Source organism: Eubalaena glacialis, chromosome 6 (genome assembly GCF_028564815.1).
Source record: "Eubalaena glacialis isolate mEubGla1 chromosome 6, mEubGla1.1.hap2.+ XY, whole genome shotgun sequence".
Taxonomy (NCBI): domain Eukaryota; kingdom Metazoa; phylum Chordata; class Mammalia; order Artiodactyla; family Balaenidae; genus Eubalaena; species Eubalaena glacialis.
Window position 1 is genome coordinate 55924992 of NC_083721.1, and position 25074 is coordinate 55950065.

The window sequence follows — 25074 nt, forward strand, 5'->3', positions numbered from 1 at the left end:
AAAGCACTGGGAACCACAGCTCCAAACTGAAGGAATAAAAGGTGGAGGGGGGATAGTTAAAAACACTGAAGAGTGGGAAAAGGTGTTTTTGCCTGAACACAAGAGCAAAGAATTTTAAGACGTTTACATTCCCAGTCTTCTTTCCTCAATTAGCATCAAGAAGTCAAATGCACTTCCCTATCAAAAAAAAGAAAAGAAAAGAAAAAAAAGGGCAAGATATGTGTGCACAGCAGGCAGAGATGGTTAAAACACCATATTTGTGCTTGAGCATGTCAAAGGCTATCAAGATGGCCATGAAAAGAATGGGACCTCCCCAAAACTTTGTTGTTAAAAAAATTTCTCATCAATGAATAGCTAGCCAAAGTGAGATAAGCAGCATGAAAAGCAGAGAAAAAATGCTTCGATTTGTTTATTCAGAGAGTTGTTCTTAATAATTCATTTGCCTGTAGCGTCCAGGAGAGTGCAATCCCTCACCCATTGACTGGTTGGGAAAAGTCTGCTCCCACAGAGCAGTGGGTCCTTTTCCTTCATTAATCTGTACAGTTTAGGTTATCAATGCTTTTGCTTGCTTGTAAGCAGTTAGTGTCACTGTCTGCTAATGAGGTCAAGGGCGTGAACTCTAAACCTAATTAGGACAGTTAACTTGTTGTATTGCATAGTTACAAACTGAGTGCCTAATCCCAGGAAGACATCCTTCTGTTTAATGCCTTTATTCAGGGCCAGCACAAGCCCAGACCCTACTGGAGAAAGAATTCAAAGCAGTGTCATTTCAGTGTACATCTTGTATGAATCACAAACTACTGTAATTATTCTCTGGTATCAAAGAATAAACATTTTCCTATTTAAGGGCAGCCTAAACAACAGAATTTTCAACTCTCAAGCTCTTCCTATTGCTTATATGGGCTCTCTGCTTTGACAGGCATTTTTCCTCCAAATGACTTTTGTTGGAGATTAATATCAAAGTGGCATCCTCCTGTTATGCAACAATCCTCTGATTTTGAGGTTTTTTTTTTTAACATGGGATAAATTTTCTTTAATGTTTTTGCTTTTTCTATTAGTAAAAGTCACATATATGCATTGTAGAAATAATAAAATGCAGAAAAGTATAAATGGAAAAATTAAGCCTTCTTTAGTCAATGTGAGAAGAATTTTTTAAAAGAAACTAAGACTAAATGATGAAGCAGCCTTTAGCATTTAAGTGATTTGATTAAATTCCTCTGATAAAATTCTATGCTATAGGAATCATTCGTAACTATCTCCTCATGCCATTGTTTTTACCTAGTTGTTTATTTAAAACATCATTATGGCTGTTTTCTGTTGCATAAATGTCCATCTCTGCTGAGAAATGCCATCAGTTGCTTTCCTATAAGTCATACTTTTGAATATACCCTTCTTTAGAAAACTACTGCCATTAAATATTACTGTCTTTGTAATAGCAGAGACTGATATTCCTGGAGATTAAATATTTCAGAAGAAACTTGTGTAAATAAGGACAATAATATTTACCACTTGAAATCATTATGCTGTGTGCCTTAAACTTATACAGTGCTGTATATCAATTATATCTCAATAAAACTGGAAAAAAGAAGATTTACATACTCACACAAATATTTACCACTTGAAGAGATTAAAAGAACTTAGTGTATTTGAGCAGATGGAACTGTTTATACCTAACACCTAAGATTCATAGTTATTAAATACCGCCACTAATCATAGTTGTGAAAAACTTTATTTCAAAATGATGTGTTAGATAAATGGATTTAAACCACTTTCACTTTTCTTGCTTTACCCTGATAGCAGCAAATTTTGATCATATATTTCTACTCTTAACATGTCAAATTGGTCAGACAATTGATTGCATCTCAGGTTTGTACATACCTGAGGAAAAAGAGATGTTTCCATGACTCTAAAGCAGAATAGGAAAGCATAGGATAATGATTTTCCGTTCCAGTCCAATGCTAAAATTTCCAAAGAAAAAAAGGCAGGGAAATAGAATGTGAAGGAAGGAGAGGAACAGCTAGTGTTTACTTCATTAACTGAGAAGAGCTCCATAGGCAGAGGGTCTGGTGCATAGCAGGTCATCAACTCTTCCTTTATAACTGGGAGCCTCCCACAAGGGCAAGAGTGTATCCTACAGTCCCTGAGGGAAGGAAATAATCCATCCATCCCTTCTGACTCAAGAAAAAATGATCTGCTGCCAGGAGCTGGGTACCTTGGGCAGCGCTGCCTGGGCAAGTGCTCAGAAATGCTAAGGAAAGTTGGGGTTCTTGTCCTGAAGAATTGCAGAATGGTGGGCAGACTCCAGAGACTTGCCTTTCTCATGGAGTTTGGATGAAAGTGTATTACCAGTATCACAGCAGTTCAGCAATGTCCCCTGATGAACCAGAAGACTTGTGTGCCCAAGAGAGAAAGCCTTGACCCCGGACAGGCAGAGTGGCATGGGAAAGAACCAGAAGATCTGTTTTTTTCCTTTCCCTGTTCACTTACAGATTTGCTGCAAGATCTTGGACAAATCACTTCATCTCTGTAGGTATTTAGTTTCCTAGTGGGTGTAATGCCATCCTTTCCAACTCTGACACTGGTGATTCTGCTCCTACGTGGGGCTGTAAAACACAGTGCTGCTGCCTGGGCTTGCGATCCTTTACAAGTCGAGAGTTGCTGCTGGCTGGCTTCTTCAGGTTCCTTTGGAGCTCACAGACTCCAGGTTTCATAATAAAAGCATATACATATACCACCACCTCACTGCTTCCTTATAGCGTCATACAACAGTATTAATGCTTACCTTTCAACCGTGGAGGCAACAAAAACAAGGTCATCTCCATAAAGAAATGACAAGTCACTCACAACTTCCCCTTGAAGTCTCCTTTCTGTCTGCTGGTCAGCAGCCTTTGCTCTTCAAATGAGAATGGCCCAAACCAACTGTTGCACCAGCTTGCTCCTCTTTTCATGTCCACTGGATTTATAAATATAAATATAAATGATGCCTCATTCAATCTTGTGCCTCAAGCCAGAAACTGGGAGAGATCCATGACTCTTCTCTCTACCTCAAGTCTCCTGTCTAATCCATCACCAACCCCCAATTAGTTCATCCACTTCCCTCCTCCTCCAACATGCCAGGCCTTGTCCAAGCTCCCGTCATCTCTCACCTGAGCTGTTGTACTGACTTCCTAATGGTCTACCCACGCCCACTCCCTATCCCATCTCCCACCCATTCTCCCCATCACAAAGTAGTCATTTCAAAATATAAATTAAATCACTTCACTCTCATGCTTAAAACTCTTCAAGGGGTCTCCCCATTGCACTTAAGATGATGTTTGAAAACCTCACTCTAGTTTACGAGACTTATGCGAGCTCTCCAGTCTCCTCTCGCATCTCTCCCTCCCTTGATTGCTCCATTCCCAACACCATTTCCTCCTCAAAGCCTTCCCATGTCTGCCCACGATACACTCATTCCTGTCATTCACTTGGCTAATTCCTACTCATGTTGTAGCTGGAATGTCATTTCCTCAGACAGGCCAGCCTGGGCTCCCTCTCCCCAAATAACTCATGTTCTTTTTACAGTCATCACCAATTATGTGTTTCATTGTTCACCTGTTTATAACCCCCTCCCTCATGAGGTTCCAGGAGAGGATGGACCAGTGCTCACTGCAATGGCCAGTTCACTGTGAGCAAATATTTGCTGAATGATTGGCCAAGTGAGGACCCTTTGTTGAACATTTCCTTCTTCTGGTGACTTTACGTCCATCTTATAAGCTATTGTCAGGGGCAAAGCTGCAGATGATCATTTCTTTGTACGTTTTTCACTTTTTCAGGAGCTCTCCCTGTGAAGAACCTTTTGGTTTTGGCCTTGGCAGGCCTTGTCTGAAAGTTGCCACCCTCTCTTCACATGTACCCTCCTTCGCTTAGGGATGAAGAAAGTTTACGAGTTTGCCAAGGGTAGGCAGGTTTTCAAGACATATAACATGGTGATCAAGAGCATGGGCTCGGGGTCACTCACCACTGAGCCTTGAACCTTGGCTCTGCCCCTTTCTAGCTAACCTGACTTTGGGCAAGTAACTTAGCCTCAATTTCTTCAACCCTAAAATGGGGATAATGATAGAACTTCACAGATAGGTTGTCTTGTGGATTTAAGGAGGCAACAAATGTAAAATGGTTGGTACAGTGCCAGACACATAGCAAGTGCTTGATAAACATTAGCTTCTATTAATATGTTTCACTCAACCCCAGAAGGAAAGTCCAAATACTGAGCTCCAGGGCTGGGGAATTTCTGAGGAGGATTTTTTCTTTGTCTTCTGTGTCCCTTCGCATCACATTATACTCCACCCTATAATTTGTGGTCCCAAAAGGTGGCAACAGAAACGTGATAGACTGTAATTACCGATCCTGTTCGTCTGAAGCCATAAGCAGATCTGAAATTTACAAGCTAGCAGTATAAAATTGCTGATGACCATTATTTAAACTGTAGCAAGATGAATCATGTTTAAGGATAACTAATAATATTTTAAAGTCAAGTCACTCTTTCCTAGAGAGTGTTGGTGCACTGGCATTTGGTGACAGCTCCATAGTGAACCCCTGTAGGCAGAGAGTAGGTGATACTAACCTTCTAAACAGAACACACAGTGCCGGGGTACCAACAAGAATTTAACATTCCTCTCCTCCCTCCCTCCCCCACTTCCCGGCTTCAGCAACGTGATTTTTAAATGAGAAGCACATCCCGATCGCTCTGTGTAGGTGGTGGAGTGGGAGGAGGTGAAATGCAAGCTTTATTTTCCTGACTGCCTGTCATCCAATTCCTCGCTTTCCTCTGACTTGCATGAGTGATGAGGTCATCCCGGCGCAGGAAAATGAAACTCCTATTTTTCAAACCCAATAAAGGCCGGCATTGTGTGCCTGCGTAAACAGAGGCCAGACGGGTACGGTGGCAGGAACACTAGCGGCCCGCCCTCTGGCGGTCGCTTGAGACAGCTGAGCCCCGCTCTCCTCCAAATAGCGACAAGGAGGCGGAGAGGCTGCATGCTAAAATGTAAGTTAAAATTAGATCAACAGTCAGCTTGGCTCTCTCAATCAATGCTTCGCAGGGAGAGCGTACAACTATCTATTTATAAGCTAAACCCGGTATTATCTTCCTCTTTTAAGAGGCAAAGATCCATTACAGCCGCGGCAGGCGAGAGGATGTTCCAAGGGGCTGATGCGCGCCACGGTACAGCCTCGCTGGCTTCTCCCGGCTTCATTCGACCTCCCAACCGCGCGGGGTGGGCAGTGGGAGGATACACTCCTGCAGTCGGTGGCCCAGCTGCTCTCTACGGGACTCTTTCCCCTGGAGGACCCCCCCCAAGAACTCATTCCCGCCCATTCCTTACCTTTATGGAATCCTTAGTCTTTAAACAGACAGGACCAAAAAGGCATAACAATCATCAGGGGCCCTCCTGTAGATGCGGAGTCCGCAGTGGCCCCTTCTAACCCTTCAGGGCTTGACTGCCTGTGGACCAAGGTTTCTCACCTAGCTTCCCCAAGGGACTGCGTTACGCGGGCCTCGCTCAGCCAGTTGTTGTAAATAGCTGCAGTCTCCCTCCTCCCCAGTCAAAGCAGGGGTGGGAATGGACTTAATAGCAATCTGTCCGATTGCATTATATTTAAGGCCTTGGTGAGATGCCTGCGTGCTCCATCCAGCCCCTGACATACTGGGACACTAGGCATTCCCATTTTCCCCAGTGGGTGGAAGTCACCTCTGATATATAAAGAAATGCTCACACCTAGCATTTGTGTTAAAGTAGTCAAACAGTTTTCAGCTTTTGAAAGATGCTATAGACAAAGAGACAAAATCTGATGCAGCACCACCTCCTCAGAAACACAAGATCAAATCATAGTTCTGGGGGAAAAAATTAAGCATTCTCATCTTAGATATGTATATATCATATTTCATATTTTATATGATATATTTGTATATTTTTCTTAATTTTTACTCTGCTCTTTTTAACAACTTTCTTGAATAACCATATTTACCATAGAAAAACTTTAAAGAGCCAAAGTGTTTTAATATTAGCTTAAATATACATTAGACATATTTACTGTTTGACATTAAAGGATTTTGAAGTAAAGATAGAAACTGAAGTGTTCTTCATTTATAAACAACCTTTTTCCTCCTCCTCAAATTCTTGTTGGCTCACCTCCAAAATATATCCTGCATCTGTCCCTTTCTCCCCATCTAGACCGCTTCTAGCTTAGCTACAAGTCACCATTCATCATCCTTCACCTGGATTTACAAAAATAGCATCTTGTCTGGGCTTCCTTCATTCACTTTCTCCCCACTGCAGTCAACCTGCTCCACATAGCAACCAGAATGCTCTTTTAAAATGTAGATCAGATCCTACCTCTGCTCTTTCTAAAACCTTCCCCGGCTTCCCACTGTACCTTGATTAGACCCCAAATTCTTCAACACAGCCAAAATGTGGTGTGTGAGCTGGCCCCATCCACCCTTGCTCTCGTCTTCTCATCTCACTGCACTTTCTCACTTTGTCATAGCCGCAAACCCACAAGCTCCTAGCGCTTGCTATTCTCTCTGTGGAGAACTCTCTTTCAGAAGATCTTCTCAAAGCTGCCCTGTTGGCACCACTCCAGCCTCAGCTCAGATATCGGAGACCTTAGCTGACCACCTGTTGGTCCTGCAAAACTCATGATCACATCACCCTGTTTTTTTTTTTCAACACAGCAGTTAGCTGAAATTGGACCGTTTATCCCTTTTCATGTATGAGAAGTAAGCCCCATGAAAACAAGCTATCTTTCTTTCTTTTTTTTTTTTTTAAACATCTTTATTGGAGAATAATTGCTTTACAATGGTGTGTTAGTTTCTGCTTTATAACAAAGTGAATCAGTTATACATATACATATGTTCCCATATCTCTTCCCTCTTGTGTCTCCTTCCCTCCCACCCTCCCTATCCCACCCCTCTAGGTGGTCACAAAGCACCGAGCTGATCTCCCTGTGCTATGCGGCTGCTTCCCACTAGCTATCTATATTACGTTTGGTAGTGTATATATGTCCATGCCACTCTCTCACTTTGTCACAGCTTCCCCTTCCCCTCCCCATATCCTCAAGTCCATTCTCTAGTAGGTCTGTGTCTTTATTCCCGTCTTACCCCTAGGTTCTTCATGACCTTTTTTTTTTTTTTCCATAGATTCCATATATATGTGTTAGCATACGGTATTTGTTTTTCTCTTTCTGACTTACTTCACTCTGTATGACAGACTCTAGGTCCATCCACTCTCTATCTTTCTTGTTCACTCCTGTCTCTTTAGGTTCTAGAACAGTGCCTGGTCCATAGTTGGTATTCAGTATATAGTTATTGTATAAATTATTCGGTGTGACTTCCTGGTATCTATAGCATTATGCATATTCTGCCTTGAATTTTATAGTTATTTTTATACCCATATGTTTCCTCCTCTCAAGTGTGAACTCCTTGAGGCAGGATCATGTTTAGTTCATTTTATTCTCCATGGCCTTATGGAGTCTGGCGCATAACAGGTATTTAATATACTTATTGGAATGAATTGCAATAAATGAATAGGTAATAAGCTGATATAATATGACTTTACCCCAGATTTAGCTTTCATCAGGGAAAATGCAAAAACATTATGCTATCCAAAGGCATAGATTGTTGCTTTGATCCTTGTAACACCCTACGCCCCCTATCCCAACACTTGTTTTCAATATTTTCAAAGAACATTCATATTCATTATTTTATTTGATCTTAGTACCAGCTCTGTGAGATGGGGCCTTATGATCCACATTTTACAAATGTAGGAACTGAAGCTCAGGGGCACTAATTGACTTGCTTAAGCTTGCACAGCAAATATGAAGCAGAGACAGGGCTAGAGCCTGCTCATTTCAAACACCCACAAATATGTACACATAAAAGCATGCACAGATATGTCTACATTTGCCAACATCTTCCCTCCTCAACCACATTTATGATTTGGATCAAATGGGATCATAAATGCAAAGTATCTCGAATGGAGTCTGGCCTACGACAGGCTCCCAGTAAATGACCATTCCTTCCTCTTACCTATACTATAGTGGCCATAATTCCTCCATCACAGTAAAGAAGAATGCATCTATCTTCACTTGTTCTTTTTATTACTAGACTGATTTCCAAGATCCTCCTTATTGTGAAATATTAATGCATAATATTAATTGGATACTTTCACAGATCTGAGCAGTAGCCAATGGATTTTTGCTAACTGGCAACCTACTGCCCTTCCATCTTCTACTCTGCATACAAACCAATGAGAACCATTTGTGAATACCTACCAGAACACAGCTTAGCTTAAGTTATACAGTTCAGTGTCAATGAGGAAATGGCACATAAAATGCCAAAGCTTATCAATCATGAACAAACACTAAACATAGCACAGTCAGAATGGTCCAGTTATGTGCAGAATTAGTTTTACAATAGGCACAGTAAATCAAGAGCCTATTCTGATCGTTCATTCATTCATTATTTATTGAGTATATTTTATGTGCCAAGCTCTGTACTCAGTGCTGGAAATATAGAGGCAAGCAAAAATTGATGAGGTCTTTAGCGATATGAGTCTAGTAGAAAAGATAGACTTAAACCGGAGAATCACACAACAGAGATCAATGTTGTGAGAGGGCAAAACAGGAGGAAATGACATAGGGAATTCAGGGGAGAATTCCTTGAGGAAGTGATGAATAAGCTGAGCTATGCCTTGATTTCAGGTATGGCTCAATGCCTTCAATAGTTACTAAGGAAGGAAGAGGAGGAAGAAATGATCAAATAAGTAAATAATAATAATAATGGTGACTAACTTTTAAATTCTCTCATTTAATAAATATTTCTTGAATGCCTACTATGTGCCTAGGTGCTGGGGGTTACAGCAGTGGTCAAGGACAAAAATCCCTGCACTGGTGGGATTACGTTGTAATGCGGGAAGGCATATGACAAACTAATAAAGAACTATAATAGAAAAGAATGTAAAATGGTGATTTCTGCAAAGGAGAGAAATAAACCAAGGAAGTAAGATAGGGAAGTGGTGTGGAGTGGGCGGTAAGGTATGATTTTACATAGTGTAGTCCCATCTGCCTTTACTGACTAATACATTTGAACAAGACCCAACAGTGGTAATGGCAAGCGGTGTAGCTCTGAGAAGTTGGTGGGTGACTGCAGAAGGAAGAACTCCCCAGGAGGAAGAATCTCCAAGTACAAGGACCCTGAGACAACAGCCTAACTGACTTGTCTGAGGAAGTACAAGGAGGCCGGTGTGTCTGAAGTAAGCAGAGTAAGCAAGGGGGTAGCTAGTAGATGAGTTCAGAGGGGTAATGGATCTTAAGGGACCTCTTGGTGATTGTAAAGGTTTTGGCTTTTATTCTAAGTGCAATGGGAAGACATTGGAAGCTTTTGAGCAAATGATTGACATTATCTGAGTTACGTTTTAATAGTCACTCTGGCTGCTGGGTAGAGAACACTTAGGTTCCAGGCAATGTGATATGTGTCTTAACAGGTGACTTCATTTTATTGTCACAAATCTGAGAGATACCGATTTTACAGGTGAGGAAACCACAGTGTAGGGAGTTTAGGTTTAAGTACTTGAGGTCACATGGTTAATAACCTATAGAGCAGGAATTAAAAGCAAAGTACTGTATTTCCAGCATGCAAGCCTTTAACCACAATATTAGAGACTGGGATGGTGGGTGGTGGTGATGAGAAAACAATAATACTGATCATTCATTGAGGATCTTGTGCCCTAGCTTTTATCATTAATTTTATTTCATTCTCACACAAATCCTAGCAGATAGGTACTATTGCCCCTATTTTTTTTTAACATCTTTATTGGAGTATAATTGCTTTACAATGGTGTGTTAGTTTCTGCTTTATAACAAAGTGAATCAGCTATACATATACATATATCCCCATATCTCCTCCCTCTTGCCTCTCCCTCCCACCCTCCCTATCCCACCCCTCTAGGTGGCCACAAAGCACTGAGCTGATCTCCCTGTGCTATGTGGCTGCTTCCCACTAGCTATTTTGCATTTGGTAGTTTATGTAAGTCCATGCCACTCTCTCACTTCGTCCCAGCTTACCCTTCCCCCTCCCTGTGTCCTCAAGTCCATTCTCTACATCTGTGTCTTTATTCCTGTCCTACCCCTAGGTTCTTCAGAACCATTTTTTAAATGCTGGAGAGGGTGTGGAGAAAAGGGAACCCTCATGCACTGTTGGTGGGAATGTAAATTGATACAGCCACTATGGAGAACAGTATGGAGGTTCCTTAACTAAAAATAGAACTACCATACAACCCAGCAATCCCACTACTGGGCATATACCCTGAGAAAACCATAATCCAAAAAGTCATGTACCACAGTGTTCATTGCAGCACTATTTACAATAGCCAGGACATGGAAGCAACCTAAGTGTCCATTGACAGATGAATGGATAAAGAAGATGTGGCACATATGTACAATGGAATATTACTCAGCCATAAAAAGAAACGAAATTGAGTTATTTGTAGTGAGGTGGATGGACCTAGAGACTGTCATACAGAGTGAAGTAAGTCAGAAAGAGAAAAACAAATACCACATGCTAACACATATATATGCCCTTTTATTATAGATAAGGAAAGCGAGATTCAGTGAAGTTATGTAACTAACCTATGTTCAAACAGTTTATAATTAAAAGTTAGGATTCAAACCCAGGGCACTTCATCTCCCAGGCCCATGCTTTGCTGACTGCCAGATAAGTGTGTCAAAGTTTAAAATATTTTTATTGTAAAGAGCCTATAATTGAATCATGTATTTAAAAAAATTCATTCTTTTTTTTTTTGATTGGAGTGTTTATTCCATTTATTTATATAATTACTGAAATAGTTGGTTTAATTCTTTCTACTTGCTATATTTTTCTATTTATCCCATCTATTCTGTTCCTTTATTCTTCCTTTCCTACCTGCTTTTGAATCAAGTATGAATATTCCATTTTCTCATTCATTAGCTTTTTATTATACATTCTTGGTTTTCTTTTAGCTTTCCACCTAGAGGATCAGTATATACCCTCAGTATATATCCAGTATATATTCTCAGTATATATCCTAACTTAGTATTTTTGCCACTTCACAAGTAATTCAAGAACCTCATAACAGTTTAACCTCACTTAAACCCTCAAGTTCTCTGTGATATTATTTATAATTTTACTTCTACACTGTTATTTTGTCACAAATATTTCCTTATTTTTGTTTTATAAAGTCAATATTTTCAAATATTTACACATATATTTATCTGCTGTAGTGTTCTTTATTCCTTCCCTAAATTTAATATTTAAATCTGGGATTATTTTCCTTTTGCTTGAAAATTTTCCTTTAGTAAATTTTATAGTGCCATTCTCTGGAGACAAAGTCTGTCAAGGTTTGTTTGTTGGAAAGCATCTTATTTTGGCTTAACTTTTGAGGTATCTTTTCACTTGGTATAATATTTTTCTTTCAGCTCTTTAAAGATGTTAAAGCATTATCTTCTGGCTTCCATAGATTCTGTTGAAAAGTCAGCTCTCTGTCTTGATGTTGTCACTTTGAAAGCAGTGTATTTTGTTTTGTTTCCCCCCTTTGACTATTTTTTCTGTGTCTTTAACTTTCAGCACTTTGAATATAATGCCCTTAGATGTGGTTTTCATTGTATTTATTCTTCTTAGTGTTCCCTGTTCTTGGATTTGTGGGTTGATATCTTTGCTCAGTCTTGGGAAATTCTCAGTTTTAACTCTACAACAATTGCTTTTTTTCTAGTCCCTTTCTCTTCCTCCTCTAGGACTTCACTTATACATGCATTAGATCTTTTGACTATGTACCACATGCCTTTTATGTTTTATTCTGTTCTTCTCACTCTTTTTCCCTTACTTTTGTGTTTCAGTTTGGGTTTTCTTTCTTTTTTTTAAAATTAATCTTGTCTTTGAATTAAATATACTGTGTTCCACATGCTATTAAACTCATCCAGTGAATTCTACGGTTTAGATATTATTGTATTTTTCAATTCTAGAAAGCCCGTTTGATTTTTTTTTAGCAATGCCAATTTTCTGTTGAAATTTTTAATCTTTTAATCAATTTCTCCTCTATTTTCTTTAATATAATAATCTTAATTATTTAAAAATCCTTTTCTGCTAATTACCATATTTGCATTATCTGTGCATATGCTTCTATTGTTTTATTTTTTTGCTCTTGATTATCAATCACATCTTCCATTCTTTTCTCATGTTAGGAATTTTGACTTGTAGTGTAGACATGGGGTATTAAAAACAACACAACACAAAACAAAAAACACCAGAGAATGCTTGGCTGAAATCTTCTACCAGCAAGTGTTCCTCCTTTTCTCTGATAGGCAGATAGGTAAAAACTGAGCTGGGTGTGAGGTTGGGTTGCAGTTTTTAGTAAGTGTCAGTTCACCTCTGGTTTGTCCCTGTTCTTTGTAGAGAGTTCTTTTGGGCTTTTGATGGGGAACCTAACAGCTCCCTGTCTCTTCAGCTCTAAAAGTTATGCTCTTCAGAAATCTTGAGCTTACAACATAGACTTCCACTTCACACAGGTTCAAAGCCTGGCAAATGGTTTAAGGGGAAGAACTGTTGTGCATTCATTGCAAACCCAAATTTCTAGTTGGACTGTGTCTCCTAGGCACTGCAGACTGTAAGAGATTTTACTTTCTCTTTCTGGTTCAGCCCACATAAGTCTTCCCTACCACCCCAGAACATAAGAGAAAGAGTCTTGCATTTCTCTGTTTTCTAATCTATTATTTCAGTCTCACACATTCCCCAAAAGTTCTGCTGTATTCTCTTTTTCCCAGTACAGTCCTCTGCTTGGCCTAAATCCAGTCTTCACCTTGTACCCACAATGGGCAAATGTGCCTTGGGAAGCAAACAGCTGGTGATTGTAAGCTCACTTAGAAATTTTAGTTTATCTAATTCTCTTTGCATCCATAGCTCTTCAATGTATTTAATGATATTTGAAATGTATCTGTTTTTTTTTTCTTTTCTTTTTGCTACACTGTGGTTGTTAGCCTGCTGTGACCTTCTACATTCTATCCAGGAGGGAAAGTCCCTCTCAGATGCATAAGTGGTTAGAAATTTTGGAGCTGGAAAGGACTTTGGCATTTACCAAATACAGATACCTCATTGGACATATAGAAAAATAGATACTCAGAATGGTAAAGTGATTTATTCTAGACTCCAAACTAATCATGCTAGAAATTAGACCTGAGGTAAGCCCTGAGATGGGTCTCTTGATCCCAAGTTCAGTATTCAGGAGGACAAGAAGGAGAGAAAGAGACAGACATAAAAAGAATATACCATGGAAAATACTCCACGTGAAACGGAGAGCAATATTGGAGTCTTTGCAGTAGTTGTCCAAGTGATCAGACCTCAAAAATTCATGTTGGAAAACCTAGCTAAGGTCTTTTGAGTCAATCGTAAAACCTAACATTTGCTTATTTCTTTTCTTCCTACCTTGTTTGAAAACAGGATTTAAAATGGAGTGCCAATGATAAGAGCTCCTCCAGGGAAGGTTACAGATGGGGCAAATAGGATGGACATGTGAAGAGTAGGAAAGGCTGTTATCAGAAAGCTGAGAATATTACCCTTGGCTGGGGGATATTGGTAGCCGATGGAATTTCAGCATGTTGTAGGTGTTGGCAGCTCATGAGTTACTCTGCTCAACAGAGTAACTGAGGCAAAGACTGGATTCATGTCCTCAAAAACATAATAAGTGAATGTCTCTATCTTTTTCTGTAGGGAGAGTTTATCACTGTCACCTTTCTCCCCTCTATCGTTGTTGAGCTAGTCAAGGTTTGAAAGGAAGGAAAGAGAGAGCTGGATTAATTTCTGGAACAGGGAGCACAGAGACTCATTCCTTCCCAAGATGCACACATACACACCCCAGCTCCAAGACTCATGGGGAGACAGATTCCCTTTGACCCAATTCTGACTAAAGAGCTTCTGGGAAGACTTCTTGGGCAGAGCATCAGATGCCAGGGACACAAAAGCTCCATGATAAGGATGGCAGACCTGGCAGACAAGTTTAGCTGCCATTCCAGCACTGTACTGGCTTCCCCAGGCTTCTTAACTTGTCATATGAGACAATTAAATCCCTTACTTGCTTTAAAAAAAGGAGCAAAACCCATCCCTTCCCATGATGCCCCTCCACTTCCACCAACACACCAAGCCCTCACCTCACACATGGCATAGGAAGAAACACTTGAATTTACAGAAAGTCAAAATCCCAGGAAGATACTTTAAAATAAATGTGATTTTTATGTTTAGTCTTTAATATGGTAGTTGTATATTTATTTAACATTTGTGGTATTTTGTCCTATTCTTGATTGAAATTTTATATCTCTACTCAAGCCTAGAACAGGTGTTGCTAAGCAATTTAACAATGTAAATACGTAACACAGTGGGGTTCAGAATCAGTGGGAAGTAGTATGTTCAAACTTTTTAGAGAAACACACTGTATTTAAGGATATTATCTTATTATTGTTTACATGCAAATGTGTGCTGTTTGTAAATGATTCACATTGCTTCATTAAGGAAGGACCTCTTCTTTATCATTCTTGTAGCAATTTCTGTGACAAAGAAATCCCCATTTCTTTAAAATTATCCACTATTGATGATAGCTAACGTTTCTTGAGTACTTACTATGCACCAGGCATTTTCCTAAGCAAGGAACACTTTCTACAAGCTATTGCATTTCATCTTTACAGTAGCTCTACGAGGTAGGTACAACTATTATTCTCCTCTTAAACTAAGGAATCTGAGACGTAGCAAGGTTAAGTAACTTGCCCAAGGACATCTAGTAAAGGGGAGAGTCCAGTTCAGTCTGACCCAAAAGCCCATGTGCTAATAATTTTGTACTTATCAGAATGATCTTTCAATAGTTCCAAACTAGTAGGTGCAAATCTTTCCTTATGAGTGATGGTCAGTCATGGTTGGTTCCTAAACAACAACTCCATTCCTTCTTCCTGCTCTCAGCGGGTCATGTTTTGGGACCAGTCTTCTCTGTCAGAGAGTGGTGGTCAAGCTGAGTTGCCTGAAGCATGAAAAAGAGAAATGAGCAATTTTGAGAAGAAAGACTGACCTGGTATCTTGTGTGTAGCAGCCCCCTTGCTGGGCTCCAGCACATCCCTTACTAATTGCATAATCCGCGGGCATTATCTTTGGTATTCCTTATCTGTAAAACTGGAACATTACCAATGTTGCAAGGTTGGGAGGGGGCAGGAATGAAGTATTACAAGTGCCTAGGTCAATGCAGACACATGAAAGTATTTGTCAAATAGGAGTTCCCTTTCCCTTCCTGGTCCTATCATTAATGCATCCTTGTGGAATATCTCTCTTCAAATTAGCACCTTGTCTAGAAGATTTTTGGAGCACATTGTTGATGTCGACTTTGAAAATAACTGGGGGAAGATTGTGAGATGAATAATGTGAGGTCATCTTTAGGCAAGCAATTCTTCACTTCTTATTTTATTTGTACTCATTATTCTAATACAGTTGACTATTGAACTATGTAGGGGTTAGGGGCACCGACCCTTATGCAATGGAAAACCCATGCATAACTTTTGACTCTCCCCAAACTTGACTACTAATAGCCTACTGTTGACCAAAAACCTTACTGATAACGTAGTTGATTAACCTATATTTTGTATGTTATATGTATATCTCTATATTTTATTTATTCATGTCATACTAACTTTTTTCTTAAGCTTTTCTGAAATTTCTAGGCTATGTGGTTTGTCTGTGAGTTTGTTCAAATTGCTGCAAATCTCCAAAAATTTTTCCAACATATTTATTGAAAAAAAATTGTGTACAAGCGGACCTGCACAGTTCAAGCCTATGCTGTTCAAGGGTCAGTTGGACTTGCTTTGGGAGTAGTCCTCCACTTTAAATGTTACCCAAATTTCCCCATTTGGCATAAAGATTTCCTGCTCTCCCTCCCCTTTCATCCCAACAGAGAAATTCCCTGATAACATACCCAGGAAGTAGAATTCAGGACTCCTTTTCTTCATCTGGAGTCATCTGAAGTCGAACAGCCCTCCTTGAATGGCGGGCATTTTTCTCCTGTGATAAATTTGTCTTCTTGACAAACTCAAGCCATTGGCCTCCAGGTGGAGCTGCATGAAAGACAGAAAGAAGGGAAAAGAGAAAAAACCATGTTGGCACTCCAGAGATGCAGATGACCTGAGAAAGACACAATGAAACACAACAATGGTGCGTGGTCCTTAGGGGATTTGTGGGGAAGAGAGTGGTGAAATGATTCAGCAGTTTACTCCTGCAAGAATTTGAAGAGACTGCCGATGTGCTCAGCCAGCCAGGACGGGATGCAAGAGGAGTGAGACACAGTCCCCATGGAGCTGGAAGTCTGGGAGTAGCAGCACATAGACTTGGAGGAAGAACAGCAAAGTACCCATCACATTCAGTGGGAAACTGTGGTGCAGCTTAGGACATGGTTTCATAGGTGACAGAAAGGCTAGTATCAATTTTTTTGCCTGCTGTTCTATTCTAGGCACTAAATTATATGAGTTATATCAATTGTCTCATTTAATTTAATCCTAAAAATAAACCTTTGACATGAGTGCATTTTGATGGTGAGGAAACTGAAACACAAAGAGATTAAATAACCTATCCAGGATCGAACAGCAAGCAAACTACAGGATTTCAACTTAGACCTGTCTGAATACAACACCCAAGCCCTAAGAAAGCCTAGAGCCTCTTGCCAGCTACATGACTAAGCCCTCCTAACTTTTCTGTGCCTCAGTTTTGTTTTCTGATGAGTAGAGATAATAGTGCCATACTAGGATTATTTGGGGGGTGATGCTTTGCTTGTACCCTCCTGTCTGGCAGTCTGCCTCTCACCTTAGACCCTGATAATTGGGCATCGTTGCCCTCTAAGCACATGATCCTGCTTCCAAAAGAAGTCTGCCCAGACCAGGTGGGCACTTGACTCAAGGGGTGGAAGTAGAGAGCGACAGGTCCCAGAACCACCTTAATTTCATGTGTCCTGAGGGCTGATTGTTCACTTTTTCCTAAATTCCGGTGAGACTGTGCTACAACTTTACAATAATCCCCCAGCCTCCATTCCTTCCTGTTTTCTTGGGCTGAATTGAGCTTTTGTTACCTGTGACCAATAGATACCTGACTAGAACAAATGTTTTCCTCATAGAGTTATTGTGAAGTATCCATGAGATAAGGTAAATTACAAAGGGCAAGATTGATGAGGCCGTAGCTATTTATCTTAGTGAGTAAAATAGCAATTTGGCCTTTATAATTGAGTCCTGAGATGTTCAGTTTATGGAATGCTTCATTATGTCGAAAGGAGGATTTACACAAATTTCACTGCTGCTTTTCCTGCCAGGAGGAATCAAAGTGCCTGATAGTCATGTCAGACTAAAGATGTGCAGCCCCCGGGTTCTCTGTATTTGGGAGAGGATGGCTCCAGGCTGGTCACCTGGGAACCACTTTAAATTAGGTTTCCATTGGAGCCAGACTGTACCCTGCGGAATCTTCTAGAGGGATTCATAGATTGCCTGAGTGAATGGGCTGACAGGCTGGCTGGCCACGCGCTATCTCTACCCGTGTGAAGGTTCTGAGAGACATGTGCACCTCAACTCCAACGACTAGTTTCACCAAGGAGACTTCTTATTTGATCTGGTTCATTTGCATCAACTGGTCAGGTCACGCGCCACGGCCAAAGCAACTATATAGACATGAACAGGACCTGAGAATACAAACCTGCTTCTTTTAAAAATAAAATAAACTCTACTGGACATTTTAAGTCTGGGTTATTTAGTATCATAAGTGCTTTGCCTTTGGGCTGACGATTCAGTAGGTTTGAAGAGCTAGTCAGAAACAGCACGCTTTGTGCTGCCGTCTTATTCTTCACAAGGTTGCACTTTGCTTTATTCATCACAGACCTCGGGGTGCCAAGCCTTCCTTTGTTTCTTGATAATTTCAATACCTCTCCGATTAAGGCGAAGCCATTTTCACCTGATTTTCCTCCCCCTACCCTCTCAACCTGCACCCCACATTCTCCTACTTTCTCTGGGGAATCACATTCCTTCGTTCACCACCCCCCAGTCAGGCAGCAGAGGAAGCAATATTTTTTTCATTGAGTTTTCCCGTGGTTGCTTTATTATTTAACTCAGACCGTGTAAATCACCAGTCGGAGGGTGACCTTGGGGTGAACCTCATTCTGAATGTCAGTTGACTGATGCAAAGACACTCAGTATGTTTTCCTGCTACTTTTACGAATCTCACTTTTCTCAGCTTTTGCCCATTAGGATCAGTTATGACCCTTTAAAATAAAGTGCCTTTTGTTGATATTATGAAGGGTTCCATTCTCACTCCAGTAAAGTAGCAGGTCAGTGCTTACTCTTTGGGAGAATTTTGGAAGAGGTTTATGGAAGAGGATCCGTGACAGCTTTTAATCAGATGATTCCTCAGAAGAGAATGCTGAAAGCTGCTTCATGGTTGGTGTCCTTTAATTACCAACATCATCAGAAGAAGAAACCACACCGTAATCTCCCATCAGTGGATTACATTGTGGACATCGGACAGAAATCCTCCTTTTAGAGCATCCCTCTCCATGGTGGGGAGAAGGGGACAGCGGTACTTGCCCAGTTGCCTTCTCTGTGTACTAGGATCTTGGTGGTAGGGTCAACCTAGGCCAGATATCTATCTGTAACTATACGAAATGGGTTAACCTGGGACTTTATGAATTCAACAGTAAATGTTTACTACGCCTGTGAATGATAAATATAAACAAATATAAAATAAAAATGAACATTGATTACTTACTGTAGGCCAGGCATGAATCCTACCTCATCCTCTAAGCAACACAATGAGATAAAAATAACAGCTAAGATTTATTGAGCTCTCATTATGTGCCAGGAATTATTCCAAGTGTCATCTATGTACTAACTTACTTATTTAATCCTCCTAATAGCCTCATGATGTGGGTACAGTTTTTGGACCCATTTTATAGATGAGGATGCTGAGGTCCACAGAGAGGTTAAATAACTTGTCCAAGGTCATACAGCTGGCAAGTGGTGAAGCTGGGATTCAAACCCAGCAGTGTGATTTCAAATCCCGTGCGATAAATTACAACCATACCTGCAAGAGATACCTGATGGACCAGTGAAAATTTCCAGTCCCTTCTGTGACCGAGGGAATAGTGATGCTTATGTGTGGTCAGGAATTCTCTGCTCTCACCTCCTGCTGATCCTGGCTGCAGCCCCTGCACTGTTTTCGTCACGGACAGCCTGTGTGGGAATGGTGCTGGCTCCTTGTGGGGTCCTGCTACTACCTGGAGATCTTTCTCCATCTCTGCTAATGTAATTTCTCATCTTTCCCTTTAAATACAGTCTTTGTCTGTTGATTTCTATGGAGATTGGCTCCCTCAATACTTTCTGCTATATATCTGCCTCTAATTGCCAAGAAATACCTCTCTCTGGGTTTGTTTACATGGCACTGTGGCTCTGTCTGCTCCAACCATGCCCTCCATGCCCTGTCTGTGTTCCTCTCCTCTATTAGCATTCTCTGCCACATTGAGGCTGTGAAAAGAGCCATATTTCTCTGCCTTTGCTAGGAAGAAACATTTTGATATTGGGATTTTCAGCTAAAAAGTGAATGTCCCATTGAGCACCTCTAGGACACAATTAAATCTCACCCAGTCTTATGATAGCTCACGAGTGTTCTGATGGGTTTTCAGCATTTTTATATCCAATGTCAAGTAGGTTACCAAAAAAGTACGAGTCCTGTCTTCTACGTTGAGACAGAATAAAGAGGAATGGACATGGACTTTGGAGTCAAGCAAACCCGGGTGTGCATCCCAGTTCTAGCACACACTGTCTGTGTGGCCTTTGACCACTTACTGAACCTCTCTGAGCTTTCTTCTTCTGTGTAACAGGTAAAACAATACCTCATAGAACTTTCTGAGGATCAAAAATGATAGTAGATGTGATGTTCCTGGTATAGACTAGGTATGCAATTGTTTTTCTTATCTTCCATCAGGTTTCCTGTTCTGCCAATACTTGGCTGTTGACCTTGACCTCTTTGGAACTCATTTTCCTTATTATTATTTTTTTAATAAATTATTTATTTATTTTTGGCTGCGTTGCATCTTCGTTGCTGTGTGCGGGCTGTCTCTAGTTGTGGAGAGCGGGGGCTACTCTTCGTTGCGGTGCACGGGCTTCTCATTGCGGTGGCTTCTCTTATTGCAGAGCACGGGCTCTAGGAGCACGGGCTTCAGTAGTTGTGGCATGCAGCCTCAGTAGTTGTGGCTCCCGGGCTCTAGAGCTCAGATTCAGTAGTTATGGTGCACGGCTTAGTTGCTCCACGGCATGTGGGATCCTCCTGGACCAGGGCTCGAACCCGTGTCCCCTGCATTGGCAGGTGGATTCTTAACCACTGTGCCACCTGGGAAGCCCTCCTTATTTTTGAAATGAGGTGTTAGGATAAGTTGACTGCCAAAATCTCTTCCAGCTTTAAGTCTCTCCTATATCAGTCTCGGTAGAGGTGCTAAGTGCTTTCCTTATGTTATCTCATGTGATCCTCTTCACAACCGTTTGAGTCAGGTCCTATTATATTTCACATTTTACCGATGAGAAAACTGAGACTCAGGAAGAACGAGTAACTGGTCAGCTTTACTTAACTAGTGGTTGGCTAGGAAATGAGGATTTGAACCCAGAGCCTACACATTAGATCAGTGCCCTGAACTGCAGGGCTCAGAGCCACATGCAGTAGATCCTTATACAATTGCTTCTCAGCAGTTACTCCCAATGCCCTTGATCTTGCACCACCCATGCTATGATGGGTGGGCTGTGTCCTGCCCAGTGGGTTTACTAACAGGGCACAAATCCAGAAAGCTAGGAATTTCCCTGGAATGATAGGACAGTGCCTCACACAGGACACGAGTGGATGACAAAGAATTGCTGACTGATTGGGTAGATGGCTCCCCAGCCACCTGACCCATCGGGGCAGATAGTGTATACAGGTGAACATTGTACAGCCTAAAATGACTGCTGGATGAAATACCTGGCAAGCATGTCTGGGTCACTATTTGGTGATATCAGGGCATCCTTCTTAGCAGCCCTACTCCCTTATCTAATTTCTTGCCTCTGATATGCCATGGCTTCAAAAACCAGCTAACCAAACGTGTTAGAACTGTGCTTCGAATAAGAGTAAGTGTACTCTGTGGAAGTTGCTGAGCCACACTTGAAGAAGTGTTAGTGCTTGAAGACGGTGACATTTCAGTGTCATCAGAGAGAAGGAAAAGCCGTTGAAAATAATTTGAAACCTATCAAATGTTTATACTAATTTGCATACATAAATACGTAGATGTTTATATCTGCTATACCCACATTTGGCTCTGCTTAAATGTTCTGTTCCTTGCTGGGCTCAAATGCAGACTCAAATAGTAGCCATACTCAACTTTCCCACAGAAATTGCCTAAAACACCAGGTACTGACTCCTGGTCATTTTATTGGTGTTTCTTTCAGGAACCCACATTGGCATTATAATTATCTGTTGGTAGGAAGCTGACACCTACTTTCCTGGGCTTTGTTACCTTTCTTTTTTTTTTTTTTTTTCTTCTGGAGATATATTGGGTTATAGCTTAGCAATGTTACAGAGAAACTCACGTGCTTAGGTGATTGTAATGTGCTATTTTCTTTAACTTATTAAATAAAAACTCACCCATCAGCAGTGTTTCAGATCCAATTGAATTTTTATTTCACTTTAAAACGTTAACAACCAGCAGCAAAATTGTGCTGTAAGACCCTGAGTGGCAGCCAACATCTTTCATCAAAGAAACTCAAAATACTTCCCAAACATTAATTAAACCCCATTACATTGTAGCCTAGTTGTATGCTGCATTTTTTTCTTTTTTTAAAAAGAAAAAATGAATGCAAGCAAGTAAGAAACAGATGTAAATAGCAGAGGAAAATGAAAACTTCTTGAGGAAACAAATTTGAGTTTTCAAGTACCAAGGGCATCTACTTCCTCTTTTTTTTTTTTAATTAATTAATTAATTAATTTATTTATGGCTGTGTTGGGTCTTCGTTTCTGTGCGAGGGCTTTCTCTAGTTGCGGCAAGCGGGGGCCACTCTTCATCGCGGTGTGCGGGCCTCTCACTATCGCGGCCTCTCTTGTTGCGGAGCACAGGCTCCAGACGCGCAGGCTCAGTAGTTGTGGCTCACGGGCCTAGTTGCTCCGCGGCATGTGGGATCTTCCCAGACCAGGGCTCGAACCCGTGTCCCCTGCATTAGCAGGCAGATTCTCAACCACTGCGCCACCAGGGAAGCCCCTACTCCCTCTTAATAAAATGATATTCTAGTCCCTGATCGCATCCGGCTGCTCAGCTTCTTACATATAGAGCTGTTGATCCAATTTTCCTTTCTACAAGCATCATTCTCTTGGCACAGGCAGAAACATTTGTTTCTTAGTTTTACTGCCATCAGACGTGGTAAGGCTGTGGCCCACAGGGAGACTTGAACCGTTTCTAAAGCAACAAGGAAGTTGTACACTTTCCTAGTGTCACACCCTGTGTACCTGGTCCACTGGGAGCGGAAGTATTCTAAGCCAGGTTGCAGGACCTATAAAATGAGAGTTAGAGCCTAGCCCTGGCTTGGAGCTTTGAATTGCACCTTGAGGTCATGCAAGGAACCTAGCGGGACTGTGCATGGGGCGGGCTGGAATGCAGACAAACCTGTACCCTGCTCGCTCTCCACTCCCATCACCGCTCACCCCTCCAAGCCCCACAAGAGAATGCTGAATTGCTAAGCTTGAAACCGCAGAATCCTTTTCCCAGAAATCCTCTGACTCACCCAAGCAGCAGTACCACCCTTAAAGCAGGAGTTGGCTGCCGGTTTGCTAGAATTTTTGGCTGGCCTTGAGTCTGGCTTAATTGCTCCAGTCCTCATCTCCCTTGACTCATTAGATCACGCCTCCTCGTGTCTTGCAGTTTCCATGCCTAGTGGATTCAACATCTGGGATATGTATTCTTCACCAGTTATGATTATTTTTGCATCTAGTCCAATATTATCCCCATGAGTATTAGTTGTTGCTGCTGTTGTTATTATTATTATAATCCTCTGTGTTCTTGAAACTCTAGTAGTTTAATCAACAATTTTAAAGAACTAGGTACCATATATGACAGTAATAAAACTACTTTTCGTTTTAAAAATGTTTTCACAACCAGGATCTTACGTCTTGGATTCATTTCTTTATTTGCTCATTTACTCACTCATTCAACCAAGAGACTCCTATGGTCTCATTGGGGATAAAACGATAATTAAAATATGGTTCCTGGTTTCAAGGAGCTGACAGTGCAGAGCGGAGACGTGTACACAGAACCAAGAAGACAAGTGCTGTGCTTGAGCTGATCGATGTATTTACCAATGAGGAAAAAAGAGCCGTAGAGAGCACAGAGAGCTTCTCAAAGTCACATGGCTAGTTATTTGAGGAATAAAAGCTAACATCCGGACCTTCTGGTTATTAAGCCACTGAATTTTTGCAAATTCTGCCACTCGGTTTCCTTTAGAGCTGTGGTTCTCAAAACTGTGGTCCAAAGACCAGCAGTATCAGCACCACCTGAGAACTTGTTAGGAAAGCAAATTCTCAGCCTCCACCCCAGACCTACTGAGTCTGAAATTCTGGAAGTTGGGCCCAGAAATCTGTATTTTAATAAGCCCTCCAGGTGATTCTGATGCACACTGAAGTTGGAAAACTGTTGCTTTAGATCAATGCTTCTCAAACATCAGCGAGCATAGGAATCACCTGAGAATCTTGTTAAAGATGTAGATTTTGATTCAGTAGGTCTGGGAGGGGTTTTGGTTCTGCATTTTGATTAAGCTCCCTGTCTATGCCTATGCTGCTGGTCTTTGCTTAAGTAGCAAGAATATATAGAATAGTAACATCGACAGGAGCAATGGTTAATCCCAGCTGACGAGTGGTGCTGGGGTGTCAAGTGAATTCAATAAAATGATTTCCTGTCATCTAAGAGCTTAAACACTAGCACAGACAACGTTCAGATGGATAGACTTTCAGGGCACAAAAACTGTCAAATAACTACTGAATGTGTGCACGTGTGTGCATGTGTGTGCATGCACGAGTGCACATGCAGGGATGCACATGCATGCATGCATACACACAAAGAGAACAGGTAAATATTTAAAGAGGCAATCTTACATAGCCGCACCTCTCTTATCGAGGGAGCATTTGAATATACTGGTATTATAACCAAACATAATCAAGAACCAAGAGGCCAGAAACATTTCTCTGAGTAGTCAAAATAAACAACACAAAGTCCATCATTTTTATTGATAGATTAGTCCTTCAAATCCTTATTTAGAGTTATCTATTTTTATTTTAGATAAAATTCTTACATAGTCACATTAAAAACAGATTTAAGAGTAAATTGGATAAGCGAGGTCAAAATGCTATAGACAGGCATTCTGACGGTAAAGCAGTGCCAACTGACAAGAGGGGAAAAATGTGTGTGTGTGTGTGTGTGTGTGTGTATACAGATACACATATATAAAACTCAGCAGATTGGAACCACTTAATATAGGGGAAACACATGGGTAAACATCAGTAAAGAGCATTGTATAGAAAGCACAATGTAGTAATCACAGAACATGCAGAAAATAATAAAATTACAAAATGTTCAAGATATTTGGAAAACATATAAAACATTTGAGACAGTTCCCCCCCACCCCAAAACGGTAGAGCTGTTAGATTTAGCAAATAAAAATATTTTATCTGGAAATCCTAAAAATAGTTAAAAATAAGAGGGCTTGATAATCTCTGGGAATTTCATTGATGTGGATTGCCATTTTCTCTGAAATGCCTCTCAAGCATTACTGTAGGGGAGGTTGCAGAGTGGTGACTGAAATAGGAAATGTTGGAGTTGTCTGCTTGGACAGGGAAAGTCCCAGGCAAATTTACTCTAGGCCTCTCAGTTGGTTAAGAAAGGTGTGTCTGTTGGGATTGTTTCTGGCTGCAAGTAACGAAACCCAACAAAAGATAGCTTAGACAGGAAA